Below are 17,538 nucleotides of genomic sequence, written 5' to 3'. Positions count from 1 at the left end.
ACTTCATTTTATAATCTTCATATGTTTTAATTATAACAATTAAATTAAAACTAAGAGGTTTGGAAATTCAGTGTCAATTTCATTACTCTTCAGTTTCTGAATTACATTTTATTAATAGTAAAAAAAAGAAAAGATAGCATCACTACAAGATATATTTCAAGTCAACTCTACATCACTTAAATTTTGTATCAGTGTCTCTGATTTTTTAAAGATCAAGAAATTGGATAAATCATGACTGTGGATGAAATTCTCAATTAAAATCTTCAAGACTGGGAAATTGGATAAACTAATTTTACACAGAGAACTTTATAGAGAAATTCTCTTAAGTAAATCTGTCTTTGGGATTCCTTAGTTCGTTTTTCCCTTGATTTATTTAATCATTCAGTACATGTTTGATTACTTAAAATGTGGGGAATAATAAATATAGGCAGTGAAAATTTACTAATATTTCAAAATAATCTTCATGAATTTATATTTTAAATGAGGGAAAAAGAAACCAAATTAACAAAGTATAAATATACCCATTAAAATCAAAATTAAGGATATACACTAATAGGAAAACCTTCAAGATTTTATTAGATATTCTAGATAATACAAATAAGAAAATAAATAAAATAGAAATATTAGGTAAAAATAATAGTAAAACTCTCATTATTTGTAAATAGCATGCTTGTTTACAGGAAGGCAACAGAATTTATCATCAAAAAATCAGCAAACACTTCTAACTAATAGGAGAGTTCAGCAAATTTGATCTAATACAGACTCCACAAATTCAAAGCAATAGCTTTCTATTTCCTAGCAAGATGACTGGTATAAGTGGAGACCAATAATGTTTGTAAAAATATTCCAGAGTATTTTGGAACAGAGATGTAAAGGGTATGTGTGTGTCTGTGTGTATTCATGGCTGCTACTATCTATGTACATGTTTAAGAGATGACATCTAACAAGACAAAGCAATTCTTCCATTATGCAGTAGGAGAATAAATAATCATTGTGCATTTATTCATCTACCCTGAAAAAATTCAGGGAGTACATCTATCAAAAATAAGCATACTTCTAAGGTAGATATCAACATTTTCCTATTCTTACTGTGTTTCAAAATGCATTTAAAAAGTGATACTCTTTAATAGTTTTTAAATTTGTAGCATGATTTGACATATATTGTTTTTGTACTAAAATAATTTTTTTTTATCAGCAAGTCTCATTTGTTATACCAACCCACTTAGATTTTAAAAACAATTTAAAAAATCTTACAAATCTACACACTCCTAAGAAGAATAGCACTGGCACTTTTTCACTAGGTCTTTAGCTTTTAATCTCATGACGTTCTTCCCTCTGCTGTTCATCTGTTAGAGCAGAGTCCAAGATTATTTCTACCCTACCCACACACAGAGAAAATACAATGCTTGAACAGCTTTCTAGTATTGTTGATTGTCTATGAAAAGCTAAAAGTTTGCAGTGACATATGATATTTTCAAATCACGTGGGCCCTTGTAGGGCCTACTTCTTGTACTGTTTTTTGGGTTTTTTTTTTTTTTTTTGATCTCTTAGATGTTCACAAAATTGTCTATTTAAAGAACTGATGGTTTTAGAAGTTGAACCACCACTAGAGAGAATGCTCCAGTCCATGTAAGAATGTAAGAGCTTGACAAATTCATTTATTTTGAACTTGAAAACTGTACTTGGTTAAGACTAAAAAAAGATAAAAAATAATTCTGAGCATAGCTTTCGTGTTTTAGAACTGTCCAAGCATAATAACGTATAGTACAAACAAATGGGCTCTCATCTATGGCATTAAGTTCAATCACTGATCAGGACATAATACAGTTAAGAAGCAAAATGAATTCCCTCTCTCTCTAACTCACCAAATTTTACTTGTTTTTAATATGTGCCTGTCATTGTGTTAAGAGTTGTGGAAACATGAAATTCTCTCACCATTATGCACTTTTTCTTCTCTTTCTTTCTTTTCTTTTGTTTGTTCTTTTTTTTTTTTTTTTTGATTGGGGAGGAGGGAGAAAAGAAGTAAATAAAACGCACAAATATTTTTAACTGTTATAGTAGCGCATAACAGGAAACTGTATTGAATATAAGAGGTGGCACTTACATCAGATGAAATGGTGTGAGAAGTTTGCTTTGAGAATGAGCCAGTTAGGGTGGGGACTGTTTTACCGTGGGAGAGCATATACGAAAAGGCAGTGCTACAAAACTATTGAAAAAAGGGACAAGTTTAGGTATGATTTTTATGTTTCCATATATCACAACATTTATGATGACATGTTTTTCAGATGGATATAAAATTTGTTGTTACTCTCTGGTTATAATATGCCCACTTTATTCCAGGGCCCATGATAGTACATGTAATTGATTTTTTAAAAATAATAGTTAATTATGAGAATGACTACATTCTTTTTTCTCTTTTTATTGAAAATTAAACTCTAAATGCCCCAAATGGTTATTATACTAAACATGTAATCTCACTAGTCTGCTCTGATAGTTTCCTTTCTTGCAAAACATATTATACATGCTTTCACACTTTATACACACATAGCTCACGGTGGCTATGCCCTGTGGGGATAAAGTACTAAAGCAAAGGACTTAAACTGAAACTCTAAAAAAAAAAGATTTATTTCTCATATTGTGGTGTTGAGCAGAGAAGATGAGAAATAAAGGAAAATGGTAGGCAACTTCAGAGAAAGAAGATTTTTCTGCTTGGGTGAATATAAGATAATTTCTAAAATTTGCTTCAATGACTTAGAATGTTATCTTGATAAAAGGTAGATCTGGGAAAGTGAAAAGAAAAGCACACCAAATAGAACACATTACATTATATATTTCAGAGACAACTAGCTTATGCAATGGAAAACCAGGACATCTGGGACAATCAAGTGAAATTTTGGAACAGAATTGTCAGTAAACGTGAGTAAAAAATCAATATGAAGAATGGGAAAATTTGAGATATATTATGTGTATTCAGATTTCATTTGTAAGTGATACATTTTCAAATGGATATATTTGTTTTAGGGTATGTTTATTCAATTAAATAGTTTCATAGTATTTTAAGTTAAAGCCGATTATGTGGTGTGGATATCTTACAAGCACATGAATTTCAGCTGGCACTTGGGTTAGGAGGAATCTGTGTAAGAGAAAAGGGATTTTTAGAGTTTCCTTTCTTATCTAATCTAGCCCATTATTAGCTGGTCAAATTGAGCATTCTAAATACCAGACTCTAGACATTTGGTTTTTTTGAAGGCTTACTTCATTGTTGCAGTAGACAAAGGCATAAGTGAAAACACCACATTGCCATTTTCCCTGAATTCCCATGTTTTAATCTCAGGGAAGGTCTTGGTGTGGGTGTTCACATGATGATGGAGATGCCTGCTGATGGCTACTAATATGTGATGCCTCTTAGGTCATAAACTGATACTTACTTGGCAGCTCCATTTCTTTGCTTCTTCGAAGGGAAAAATCAAAGTATTGAATTGGGACATGGCATGTCATCTTAACAAGCAGGGTATTCAGACTGAGAAAACATGTAAAAAGTAGAGAAAATCAGGTTAAATACTGTCCAAATTAATATGGGAGCTGAGCAAGACAGCGTGTTCTATAGGCAATACACAAAATCTGTAGTTCTCAAATTAATCAGATAGCAGGATGTAATGTCTCATGGGTAAATACTTTGTTCAGATATAGCAAAAAAACCCAAAAACCACAACTAGGAGTAAAGTTGCCTAGATATGTGTAAAATCTCTATCAAGAAAGTGATGACAGTTCAAGAACAAAAAGAGGCTCTAAAATATGCATAGAAATTCCATGTTAATGACTGGAAAGACTCAATATATTGAAGATTTCAGTCCTCTCTAAATCTGTTAATGGATGTATAAGTAATAATAATAATATAATAATAATAACAATAATAATGAAGTAGAAAGAATAATATAGTATTACAAAAAAGACATACATATGGTAACTTAAGATGATGAAGTTATTTTAAATTAGTGAATAGAGGACGAATAGTATTATGAAAACTTAAATATTTGTAAAAGTATATTACATATGTTTATCTGTATCCATCTATCTGTATCAAAGGAAGAAATCAGAGAGGAAAATTTCAAAACATCTTTTGCCTTGGATTTTTAAATTTTTATACATAAGATTATACCATGAAAAGAAAAGAAATATACTTGGAAAATAATTGCCATATATGTTCATATATAAGTATATTCATATATATCATATCATGAATTAATATTCATTAATTAATATATAAAGAAATTGTGCAAATTTTAAGAATGTAAGGGCCATCTTATAAATTTGGTTAGGTTGTACCCTGTATAAGGGTGATTACTGAGTGGAAAAGAATTCCAGTAGAATTCCAGTCTACACTGTGCTCAACAAACCCTGCTAGTGCGGGGTTATATCTACCTGGAAGAAAATTTTCTTTTCTATTTTCAACAAAGTACCTAGTGGCTTATACTGGCCCTGATGAAGGCAAAGGACATAAACAGACAATTCACAGAAGAAATACAAAATGTTTAAGCTGTATATGCAAAGGTTTTTACTGTACTTCTAATCAGAGTAATGCTAAGTAAGGCAAGAGGGAAAAATATGAATAGAATAATTTAAATGATTTAAAACATTCGAAGCTGGTATGGGTAAAAATAAATGGGTACCATATTTACAATGTTAAAGTATCAATAAGTATAAAATTTTGGAAGATATCTGTCAACTTATGAAATATGTATAAATATTAACTTAGCAATTCCACTTCTAGGTATTCATTATACAAAAGCAGATATACAAAGATTCATAAAGAAATATTTCAGTTGCAGCCAAGTTTCTAAAATTAAAATAAAAAAACAACCAAGCTTTCATCAGTGTAATGAGGGCCAAGCATTTATTTTAAATGTATTTCATACAATAGTACACATATAAAAATGTAAGTAAATTTATTATGTAAATAAATGTCCATGAATCTTTATGGACATAAAAATCTCTATACATTTTGCTATATTAAAAACAAAGCGAGTTGCCAAACAGTTCTATTATTCAGTAAGTATTTATTGTGTGCTTAGAAGGTGCCAAGTACCAAAAATCATGGACAAAGGTCTTTGCGTTTGTGTAAGTTACATTTTATCAGGGGAAAATAAACAATAAGCATAATAAATAAGTAAATTATATATTTGAGAAGGTAATAAGTGCTATGGAAAAAGAAATGCATTCTCTGAAGTATATGGTGATGAAGGCATGGGTACATTAGGTTGCAAATTGGGATATCCAGGGTAGACTTCATTGAGAAGTTGGCATTTGAGCAGATACTTGAAGAACAGTGGGACAAATCATATAGATGCCTAGTAAAAGTGCTTTCCGCTCCTGGAAGGAACAGGCAGTGCATAAACTGAAGAATACATTCTCGTAGCCCTGTGGAGGATGGAAAAAGGATTTAGCTGGAGCAGAGTGAGGGGGAGGAAGGGGATTTACTAAGAGATGAGGTCAGAATGGAAGTGGGAATAAGACTATGTAGAGCTTCACAGGTTGTTAGGAGTAGGGTGACAGCAAAGTATATTGTCTGGACATGTATGTCTGTGAAGTGAACGGTGACCTCACAGCAATCAACATTAAATAATGTATGACGTATTTATATATTGACAAATTGACTTGATTATAAAATAGTTAATTTAAAGGAATAAATTGTATCTTTAAACACACTTAAATTACATGTATTTACATTGAAATGTAAATATTTATTAAATAAACAGCAATAATCAGAGAGTTTAATCAGAGAAATGTTATGACCTAATTAACTGTGACAGGACTATTTTGGCTAGTGGATTGAAAATACTAGGGCCAAGAGTAGAAACTAGGAGATCAGTTAGGAGGCCATAGCAGTCTTCTAGGAATGAGAATATGGGGGCCTTGTATCAGGATTTAGCAAGATCGTACTTTGGTAAAAGTTTTTTTTAGAAATGAAAATAAATTATATACATAAGTAGTGGGATATGTACAGAGGGACATCCTTGCCTTGTACCTGATATTAATGAAAATTGCCTTTTATCTGATCTTAACGAGAAAGCTTTGAGTTTCTCTATTGAATATGATGTTAGTGGTAGATTCTTTGTAAATGGTCTTTATCAAGTTGAGAAAGTTCCCCTCTATTTATAGTTTACTAAGGATTTTTATCATAAATGGATGTTATGTTCAGTTTTATGAAGGAGAAACAAATGTATGTAATCAAGATAAAAGTCTTTGATAGATTATATTTGAACCCAACTATTTGCTTCCCCGTTCATTGCTATGCCCCTTGTTGGAGTATACTGTCCCAACCCTATTAATTTTTCAGCTGAACCATTGTCAATGGAATGTGAGTAAACATTACATGTGCTATCTCTAAGCACAATTTTAAAAGTGCATGATCTGGCTATTCCTCTTGCTCCTTATGTTGTCTATTCCATAAGAAGACTATGTTCTAAAAATGGGGGCTACTCTTTCAACTTGGGTTGTAGAATGAGGCCACAAGGTGAGAAGACCTATAGCACCACCAACAATCTGAATCAAAGTCTTATCTTGGAAGATAATCTATTGAGTTTATTACTATTGTTCTTGAACCTCTTGGCAAAGAGTAGCACATTCTAGATATCTTAAAGAAAGAAAAGGAAAAGGGGTTAAGGAAGACAGAGACTGTTGATGATTCTGATGAATGATGTATGATGTATGAAAGTCTGATGTATGAAAGTCTTAGAATCATCTCTCCTCTTACGCCGATAATCTGATGTTTAACTTGTCAACGTAAAACTTACCCTTGTTGCATACATAGAAGGTCTAGGGACATGGAACTATTCCTCTGAGTTTTATGAAAAATAGAAATGATCTTTACAGGAACATGAAGAGGCAATTAGCTTTATTATGTCTTAGGAAACTTCATAGATCCATTTCTCAAATATGGGAGATTAGAAAACAAAAAGGCTATGAAAATGTTAGCACTTAGATTACTTTAAAAAATGTACATACTTTGCCAAATTCAATTCATTTTAAAAAGTCATCTATCCCAGTTCTTAAATAAATTTACTTTACTTTTTGTCTAGTCTAGGTAATAAAAAGTATCTAAGTACTAATTGGAGTATGTTAAGTGCTATTAGAGGGAGAAAGACATAGATTAATTTTCTTTACTTGAAAAAGAAAAAAGAGAAAAGTATTTCTCTTACCAAAATTACATAAATGTATGTTATTTGACTAATGTCTTGATTTCCTCAAGTTATTATTTTTGGAGAATGTTATTAGATGAGTCTGCTATTGGAAACCTAAAAGAAATCTTTCCAAAACTTAAATAGCAGAAAAGCAAAAATCAATAGGAGAAATATATTCATTTTAAAAATCATACATAAACGTGAGCTATAAGCTCTAAAACAAATTAAATTCCCTAGAGCTGCTCATCAGCCAGCCACGACCGATTTGAAGGTCATTGTTGCTGGCTATTTGGCTAAATTTCAACTCAATTTGAGCCCTGATCAGTGATTCAAGACTGACCCACACAGATGGGCAACCATGTGGTGCCCCAGTGCATATTAATCAGAAGATTCCCCTACTCCAAAAAGGAATAGATCAGATGTTTGAAAAGAAACTGTGTGAGGACAAAATGTGGAAAGCTTGAGTGATGTGCCAAACAATTCTGAGACACTTTGCATATTGACTCTTCACTCTATGGTGCTTCTTACCTCTAGGGAATCTAGATCCTATATAAGTCATTTTTCTATGAGTGAAATGAAACAATCAAGGAATAAACATTCGGTTCAAATGATTTACAGGGATGTTAGCTTTATAGAATATAATATATTCTAACTTTCTATTTTTTGATTCTCTAGAGAGAGTATAGCTAGTTTTTAGTTACTCATTTATTTTGTGCCTGAGCATCAGTTTTGGTGCCTCAGGGGTATGCAAACTGGAAATGGGAAGTAATCAAAGCACAGATGTATGTGACTTTGAGCATTCTATTTCATTCTGTATCCAAATTTAAATAATGTCTGCATTGGTTTATATAATGGTCTCTTCCATTATCCAGTTACAGATATCTGAAAATGGTTTCTATTTTCTCAATATGCTTTTGTCAAAATAAGTATGTGTAAAGCCAAGCAAATGAGGGATGTAAACAAAAATATGCAGTATAGTAAAAGTTGTTTGAATGTTTTCTATTCTCATATATTCTTTTATATGCTCGATAGGAACATTTATAAGAAAAGAAATAACTGGAATAATCTTATGATCAGACAAAATTACTCAATAAAGCAAATAATAACAATTATTATTATTATTATGTCTTCACATTATGAATAGAAAATATAATAAAAGAAATATTGACTTAAAAAACTCAGTAATATATATCCGATTCTCAGATTCTGATAATCCCTTGCACTTATGATGCAGGAAAACAGATGTGGGGCATAAGGAGGGCTGTGTCCCAGGCTTCGGTTGAGCCCCTGGGATGTGCCCCGCCAAGCATGGGTCCTTGGCTTCGTGCAGGAAAGAATTCAAGAGTGAGCCACAGTTGAGTAAAGGTAGATTTATTCAGAGAGATACATTGAAAGGCAAGAGAAAGGCCACAAAGTGTGGGGGTTGAGTGCTCAGATTAAAAGTAAGTACACACTCCATAGACAGAATGCAGGCCATCTCCAAAGAGGGAGAGAGAGGCTCAAGGCACTGTGTTGCTGCTTTTTATGGGGTTGGTGGCTTCATATGCTAATAAGTGGAAGGACCAGTCCAAGTAGCCTGGGGAAGGGACTGGGATTCCCAGGAAGTTGGCCATTTCCCACTCTTTGACCTTTTGTGGCTAGCCTTGGGCCTGCCATGGTGCCTGTGGGCTTGTTATTCACCATTTTAATGTATTACAATGGGCGTATAATGAAGCTCAAGATCTGCTAGAAGTTAAATCTCTCATCATCTTGAGCCTCAAGGCCTATGGGGGTTGAATCTTCCACCATTTTGATGTTAATTGCTGTGACATTCCCTGAATTGCTGTGCCCTGCCCCTTCCCTGTCTCATTTAGACAAAACTTCCATTAAAAATGTCTTATTTTGATAATTTAAATGAGCTTTAGAGAGCAAGTTTATTCTTCCTTATGTAACCAAATCAATGTTAATCAAAACTCTACCCTTTTTTAATCATTGTTTTGCAACAACAACAAAACCCAGCAGCATTCTAAAATGTAGATATTCAAACACTTCAACTAAACCTAGAATTTGTGACTTAATATTCTATCCTGGACTTTTTTTGTTGTTGTTATACCCCTTTGCTGCTATTGAAATTTTTATGGCTATTTTTATTTTTTCCACTATCTATATATAATGACTGTGATTTATATCCCCCTTGAAAAATCATAATTTTCTATCTCGCCAGTTTTATATTTCTCATTTTGTAGAGTGAGGTTTTTAAAATCATATCCTCAAATCAACCATGAATAATGAGAACTTGTTTTATCCTTTCAGATCGTTCCCTTTGTGGAACAGTTGAATTGGTGTCCTCTGGTTCCATCCATTTGAGGAATCACTCAAATATTTTCAGTCTCAACAGTATCTTATTTATCTCCAAATACAAACAGTAACAGTAACCACTGACAGTTCTGAATCAGCCTGGAATTGTACTATAATCTTTACCTACGTTGTCTCATATTAATCCTCACAACAATCCTGACATCTTCTAGTTCTTTTTTCTGATATTCATTACACTTGAAAGTATATATTCAGTTTCTGTTTCTCCACTTAATTTGTAAATTGCAAATTACCCTCTTGACGTGTATCTGCATTTTTTGTGGGAAAAATCCATAATAATATGCCTGTCACATAACATCTGGTCAATAAGCATTTGTTGGACAAACAAATTAATGATTAGAAGAGAAAGATACTGTTATTGTTACAAGTGCAGACTCTGAGGCTAACCAGGTTTCAATAACTTGCCCACCATCACATAGCTAATCAGTAGCAGAGCTGGGATTCTAAGGTTCGTATGCATCTCTACCCAACCTAGATAAATCTCACTCCAAAGCCCCTGGTCTTATGTCATATTAGCATATGCAGATACAGACCATCTTTCTTACTAATGACTTGTCTTTGTCATGACTATCTAGTCAATTAGCAAACCTCACTCTTTCTTCCTCTTCTTTTGTTTTTAGCAATTTTTAATTTCTCCTTTCTAATGTCCATTTATCCAGTAGGTATTTTATCTCAATAGTCAGGCAACTGATTTTTTTTTTTTTGGCTTTATTTTTCTCTCTGATAATACAGCCAAACACAAGCACTAGTTTTAATTTCTTAAAACAAGTTCATTTTTGTTTTATAACATAATAATGTGTCATCATACAGAGGTTCCAAATTGTACTCCATCTTTGCCTAATGGTTCTCCTGGAGAATGGTAGGAGTAGGGCCTGAGCAGGCACAGCTGTAGTTCTTTCATCCTCTAATTTAAACAGAATAGATCTGTTTTTGTCAGTTTCACATATTGTTTTTTCCTGTGTTTTAATCTGAAGAAGGGATTTCGATATTGTCATTAGCACTGCTAGTAGTAGTAGCAGAGAAGCAGCAGCAGTAGCAGTAGTAATACTAATAGAAATATTTATGTCTTAGTTATCCTAATACTTCATAATGCAAACTTTGAGCCAAAGGTCACATTTTAACTTTCTTAATCTCAATTATACTCCTAGTTTAAAATGTTTTAATTTTGTTCTTGAGTGCCTATCCTCTAGCTTGCTATGTAAGCCACATTTTTATTGAGTCCCAACGTGCTCTCAGACATGGATGATTATTGCAAAGATATTCAGGAGCTTGAGATGGCAAAGAAAGTCAGCGTTTAAGCTATATGCATTCTCAGGATTTTAGGATCATGAAATCTGAGCAGATGTCATAAAAACCTATTACTTAGCATAGCTCAAAAGCAAGAGTCCCAGGCAACCCAGATTTCCTCTACTCACCTAACTTGTATTCCTCCACTGAGGGTTTGGATTGTGCTGTTTAGGTGATGGGTGCTATTAAAATGGATTCTCCAAGCCCTTGGTGCATTCCCTGGCCCAGATGTAAAACTCTTACAAGCTTGGAGAGTTCTTTTGGTTATCTCCCAGCCTCCTCTTCCTCTTTGTTCTTTGAGAGGCAATGTGGAGAAGGGTTAACATTTAGATTTTCTTTAGGTGATGATACTTTTTTATGTTGTTATTACTGATTAAAAAGCCTCCTTAAGAACTTTGGTTTACATTTATTTGTTTTAACAGATATTTATTATTTAAACGTAGAGTGTTATTAGAGTGTGATTTTTAAAATTTAATAGTCAGTATCTAATGTGAGTAACAAAGAAATTTCCAATAGTATATGTTCTTTTACTAAAATAAGCATGCCTGGTCTTGTGTTTTTATTTTATTATCAGCTTAATTTACAATATCAGGGTAGAAAATAAGATTATTAACTGAAATTTCAATCAAGTAAAATAATACTGGGAAAAACTGTACCACCTTAAATTCCCTACCATTTGAGATGAAATGCTTCAAATTAGAAGCCTTCCACCTGTGGCCAGATCAAGGTAAATAAAATCATTGCTCCTAAGTTCAGTTTCCAGCCTCAAGACTTTTTCCCAAATATACATAAGGGATTTCCAAGAATAATATTTACTTTACCTTGCCTCACTTCTTCAGGGACCCTCTTTAAAGAAAAATATTTGGGGGACTCATTCTGATAGTAGAGTGCACAATGACTATTTTTGTTTTTATTGGATTAATTTCTCTTCATCATTTTGTTATTGAGATTTTAACCTGAATCTTTAGTCAGTCTTCTAACAAAAACCATGAAGAAAACCAAAACATAGGCCTTAGAACTCTGTGTTTGTCTCAGCGGTCTCTGGAAAATCCCTATCGCATGGAGCCCCTTCCCTGGTTACTGAGCTGGGTTTAAATTGCTCATCAATTCAAGCCTAAGTCAGAGCCACAGAGGTGTGGTACAGATCCTGCCTCTTGGATCTAGTGGGAGATTCTATAAATTTAGTATGTATGTGATATACTAGCCAAGGCTAATTACTAATAAATATTCAAATGCCTTAAGGAGGCCAAGCTATGACTTGGACTCAGATGATGGCAAACAGTGTCATCATTTTTGCCCAGCTAGACAAGGCCACATGGGTAATTCCACCACATATGCTTGGCCTTAATCCAATAAATTATAGATAGAATGGATGTTTTTCTGTTTTAAAAATTGTCATAATTATTAGCAGTTTAAGCTTGATCTCCAGGGCTCTAAACTCTTTTGGTGTTGTTCCTACATCATTGAGCTCTCCTTTCTGTCCATGTCTGGTTCTTTCTCTTCCATGATTTTGGAGTTCCCCAGAGTTTGGTCCTTGAGATCTGTACGTCTCCATCTCAAATCTTTGGTGATATCATCCAGTCCCATGGCTTTAAATAACTATGTTGACAATGCCCAAATTTGTATCTGCTGTCCAGACCTTCTTCCCACACCTTAGAGTTTTATAACCAAATGACTTCTTGACTTGCCCACTTAGATGATGATGGACATATCACACTAAGGGAAATTTCTCCCTCATGGCTCAGCAGCACACCAAGTTTTATAGTTTTTTTCCTACCTATATTCATGACCTTTTTCTCTGTCTAGAATGTAGTTGTACAGGTTTGTTTTTATTATCTACCAGCAAACATATCCTTTAAGTAAAGTGTTATTTCCACCTTCTCTTTAATACTTTTCCTGCAAGAGTAAAGAGAAGAAATTTCTACTTGTCTTAACTTGTATAGTTTTTTTAGCACCCAAATATATATACAATTTTCTCTAAATTTGGGGGATAATCATCTCATCTTGGAATATGAGGCTTTATTTTCATATGAAAAATTTCTATATACTGTTGTGTTTATTTCACTTTGAAGAGAGATTAATTAAAGGTCTAAATAAAAGTACTTAATTCTGCAATTTGAGGATGATTTTCATTGGAACACAGGATGAGTTATTAAAAAAACAAACCTTTAAACTGGCATATAACCATTGGTCACACCAACATACGTTATGGTAGTTTCAATTTGCATCTTTAATCAAACTAAAGCAATTAATAATTATGTCCCACTTTTCTGTTGGCTTTTTGGGATAAATAAGCCAGTTGTATATACAATAATCTCTAATATAACAGACCTAGAAAAGAAAGATTAAGAAAAACATTTATTGCTCAAACAGGCTAGAGGAGGTTAGAGATTGAGATAAAGGAAATGCATCAAAAGTGGAGAAATGCTATTAAAAGACTCTTTGTCACCAGCTGAAAGTTGCCATATTAACATTCAGAATATGTATGCACTAAAATGACAATCATCATCACAATAACCTGCTTTTTATTTTTAAGGCTGACAAATCACGGTGAGTCTGCATCTGCCAGGGGAAAGTTCAAAACAGGTCTATTGGAGCTTATGGTCACTTATTTTTTGAAAATGTAATATCTGTTAATTTAAAATTTTTGTAACTTTTATTTTGAAGTAATTGTAAATTCATAAGAAATTGCAAAGAAACCTACAAGGAGGTCTTATCACCACTCGCTTCCAACCACTTATCATCTCATGTAACTATAGTACAATGATCAAAACTAGGAAATTGACATTGGTATAAACCATAGAGGTTATTCAGGTTTCACAACTTTCACATGCACTCATTTACGTACCTATGTCTCTGTGTGTATAGCTCTAGGGAAGTTTATCATTTTATCACACATGTAGTTTCAGGTAGTCCACCACAGCCAAGAGGCTTAACAGCACCATCATCACAAGACTCACCGTTCTATCTCTTTATAACCATATCCTACCCTCCATTCCATCTCTGACCCCTTCCGTCACTAATTTGTTCTCCATCTTTATATTATGTTGTTTTATAAATGTTAGGTAAGTAGAATCATCTAATATCTTGAGATCCCCTTCAACATAATTTCCTTGAGATCCATTGAAGTTATGTGTATGAATAGTTCATTCTTTTCAATAGCTGAGTTTTATTTCATGCTTTGAATGCCTCAGTTTTTTAGCCATTTACCCACTGAAGAATATTTGGGGGAGTTTATAGATTTTTATTATTACAAATAAAGCTGCTATAAATATTCATGTGCAATATTTATGTGAAAATAGATCTTCATTTGTCTGAGTTATATATCCAAGAATGCAATTCCTGGGTCCCTTGGTAAGTCTATTTTTAGTTTATAAAAGAATTGCCAAAACTTTTCCAGAATCTGTACATACATACAACTTCTAAGAAAAAAGGAAATTTGGGGAACTTGGGCTAGGCAAAGACTTAACATCAAAAGAAAGATCAAATAAAAGTAAAAAATATATAAATTGGACATCACAATTAAAAACTTTGTGAAAAATCTTGAGAAGAGAATGAAAAGATCAACTATGAGACTGGGAGAAAATCTTTGCTAATCAAATATCTGATCAAGACTTTATATATAAAATATTCACAGAATTCTTAAAAATAGCATTATTATTTTTAAATCATTGAACCACATAAGTGCTTTACTTCCAGAAGGAGTGAGAGGAAAAGCCTAGAAGTTCTCCATAGAGTACAGGACGTGAAGAGCACATGGTTCCACAGTACCATGGCATGGGCTACCCTCTACTGAGTTTATCAAAACTTATCTTTTTTTTTTTTTTTTTATTAGGCTATAATCTAATTGAAGGCAAAAAAAATCTTCTAAAACTTATCAAATAAAGCTTAATAGGGCAGAAACAGAATAGATGTATAATGTGTAAACTATACATTTATTCGCTCCTTGTTTTTTGCATGACAGTGCAAAGCATTGGTGGAGGAAAAATTTCTTTTCTAGAGTTTTGTGTTTGAAAAAAGCAAATATTTCAAAAAATATGTAGGGTTAATGGTATATTTATATGTGTAAATTTATATGCATAAAATATGGATGATCAAATATGATCAATGGTATAAAAGAGGAATAATCATGGTGTTGTGAGACTAGTTTCGTGCTCTCTTGAGCCTGAACACTTCTAGTCTGTAGGAAATTTACTGCTTTCTTCCTAAGGAAACTACCCAGATACAACAAACTGGGTCATAGGCTGCTTATGACAATGAAATATCTAAGCAGAAATACTCAGTGGAGAATTGGAAAAAAGAATACAGTTTGAGGAATGTATACTGAGTTAGAGATAAAAAATGATATGGGAATCAGCTGCATAGAAAACCTTCATAGATCTAAAGGGAGATTAGATTAAGATAGGAGAAGCACTTCAAGAAATTTAGAGGTATTTTAATAAAAATCAAGGGGAAAAAGTCGATCATCAAGACCAAAAAGAATGACATAAAAAAATTTAGGTAGTTCTTATTATCCAAATTATCCAACTTAATCATGCATTTGGTACATTGGTAATTTATGACATTATCAAGTACTTCTTGTGAATCTTTTCATGGATCTTTTCAACATTATGCTGTAAGCAAATTTCTTTGGCAGATGGTGAGGAGGGGAGAGAGTTGGCAGAAGGGGGTATATTTTTCCATCATGCAAACCATTGTGTATGTAGACAGCCAAATAATTTGCCTCCATATAAGGCCAGAACTGCAAGGAAATAAGTTATTTTTAAACCATTAAGTCAAATTATCTTGCTAGAATAAAATTACTAACACAAATCACTAACAGAAAAAATGGAACAGCATGAACTAAATCTCTTTATAAAACTTCTAAATGATATGTTTTACTCAACTTGTGTACACACTCCCACAAAGGGGTCTTTTCAAAATGACTTCCTTTTTTCAATATTCTTTACCTATTTTTCACTAAATTTTATGAGAGTATATTGACTGTATAGATGAGTTCTCCACTTTGCTTTGACTGATTTTGTTACTTTCTGTAAAAAAAAAAGCCATAAAACCATGAAATCTCTTGCCATATTAAAGTTATCCTAAGTAAATATTCCTCAATCAGTTTCACTTTTAGCTTTTTATGTCAGTTTGTAGGAGAGTAAAACACATCACACACTGGTACAAATATCAATTTTCTCCCACTCAATGACTTTTTGTGTACTCATCTATAATTTATTTAAAGAATTTCATTCTGGCATAGAAGTGATTCATCTGTTCTCCTAGCAGTGGCTGAAGATACTCAACAAAATCAACAGATTGGGATTATTCCCCAAATTATGAACTTTAAAATGTTGTGCAGAAAACTATATCAGACCTAATACTGTTCATTTGATGGTAATTTATCTAATTCTTCATAAGTTTGCTTATTCTTCAATTATTTCCCATTGATAACGAATCACTCTAAATGATTAAATCTTTTCAAAACATTGCTGAAGGTGCTTAAAGGGATAAATCAATGGGTAGGCTTAGTGAGTTCGAAATAAATAAAACACTTCTGTTATCCTCACATTTCTAAAAATAAGCAGCAAACTTCTTTTTAAGGCAATTTGTTAACAGTTTACAAAATTCAAAGCATTATATATTTGACAGAGCAATTTAATTTCTAGAAATGTATCTCATAGATATATTCATACATATATACAAGATAAGCAAATTAATAGGAAATATAATTATACAGACCTAGAAGTATGGATATATTAGAATAAATTTTCCCAACCAGAAATATTTAACCAATGTATGTATAACATTGTAGTGAGTTATCATTGAAAAATTAACATCTCATATTTCATATTCAAAACTGTTTGCCTTCTGCATCTCCCACCTGTCATTTCTACATAACCTTTTCTATAAATTCATTCTTAATTACATTGCTGTTACCAATCAATCATTTTGTCCTTCCTCCATTCAGACATAGGTATAGGTATAGGTATAGGTAAGGTTACAGTTACAGATACATCCTTCTCAATTTTACACACAACAGCAGTTTTATCTTTACTTTTCATCATTACGTATAAAGCACCTCCATAGAAACTAACTTTGAAATTGAACATTGCCAGTGTATAATTATTTATCATTGCCTTCAGGTTGTTTAAACATATTTATTCTTTGTATGCTCAACTCGTATTTCAGTTTTGAATTGATGACTATTTTCCTATAATAAAAATCTTCATATTCCTTTTTCCTTTATATAGCACTGCTCTAACTTGGAATGGATGCCAGATTTTGGAAACCTGAATAGTTGGTAAAGGGGACATCCAGAATGGTAGTAAGAGGAGCTTGGTGGACACTGTCCCCAGCAAAATCTTTTAACTGGTGAAAATTATCAAAGTGATCTTATATAGTAGGTCAACATTTCACCAAGGGCAAACAGTACATGGAGAAATATTTATTCAAGAATTGTATACTAATTCTCAGGAAAGTGAGTGAGAGTTGTGGCATTTGAGCAACAGCCCACTTCAAGTTCCTCTTCTCCTCTTCCCCATAGCAGCTCTTCACTGGTCATATGTAACCAAAAAACTAGACTCTCTTTCTCCATGAACTCCTATTCTAACACTGTCGTTTCAGTTTAGAGCTACAGTTTCACACTGGCAGGGGCAGGGTGCTAACATTCATACCCCTAACTCTGAGTGCAGAAACTCTCTCCCAAGTAGACATGGCTAAGAGGACTGGG

General features: G+C 32.9%; 1 long non-coding RNA gene across 1 annotated transcript in view; it reads left to right on the top strand.

Moving 5' to 3' along the window:
- Positions 1–2,834: 2,834 nt before the first annotated feature.
- LOC116663702 overlaps positions 2,835–17,538 on the top strand; it is a 110,737-nt gene continuing 96,033 nt past the window's right edge. The window contains exon 1 of the long non-coding RNA XR_004319986.1: positions 2,835–2,916. This is a non-coding gene — a long non-coding RNA (uncharacterized LOC116663702). The remainder of the gene's footprint in view (positions 2,917–17,538) is intronic.

The sequence above is a fragment of the Camelus ferus genome, chromosome 5 (genome assembly GCF_009834535.1).
Source record: "Camelus ferus isolate YT-003-E chromosome 5, BCGSAC_Cfer_1.0, whole genome shotgun sequence".
NCBI lineage: Eukaryota > Metazoa > Chordata > Mammalia > Artiodactyla > Camelidae > Camelus > Camelus ferus.
Note: the sequence above shows the minus strand (reverse complement) of the source record. Positions and strands in the feature narration are given on the sequence as shown.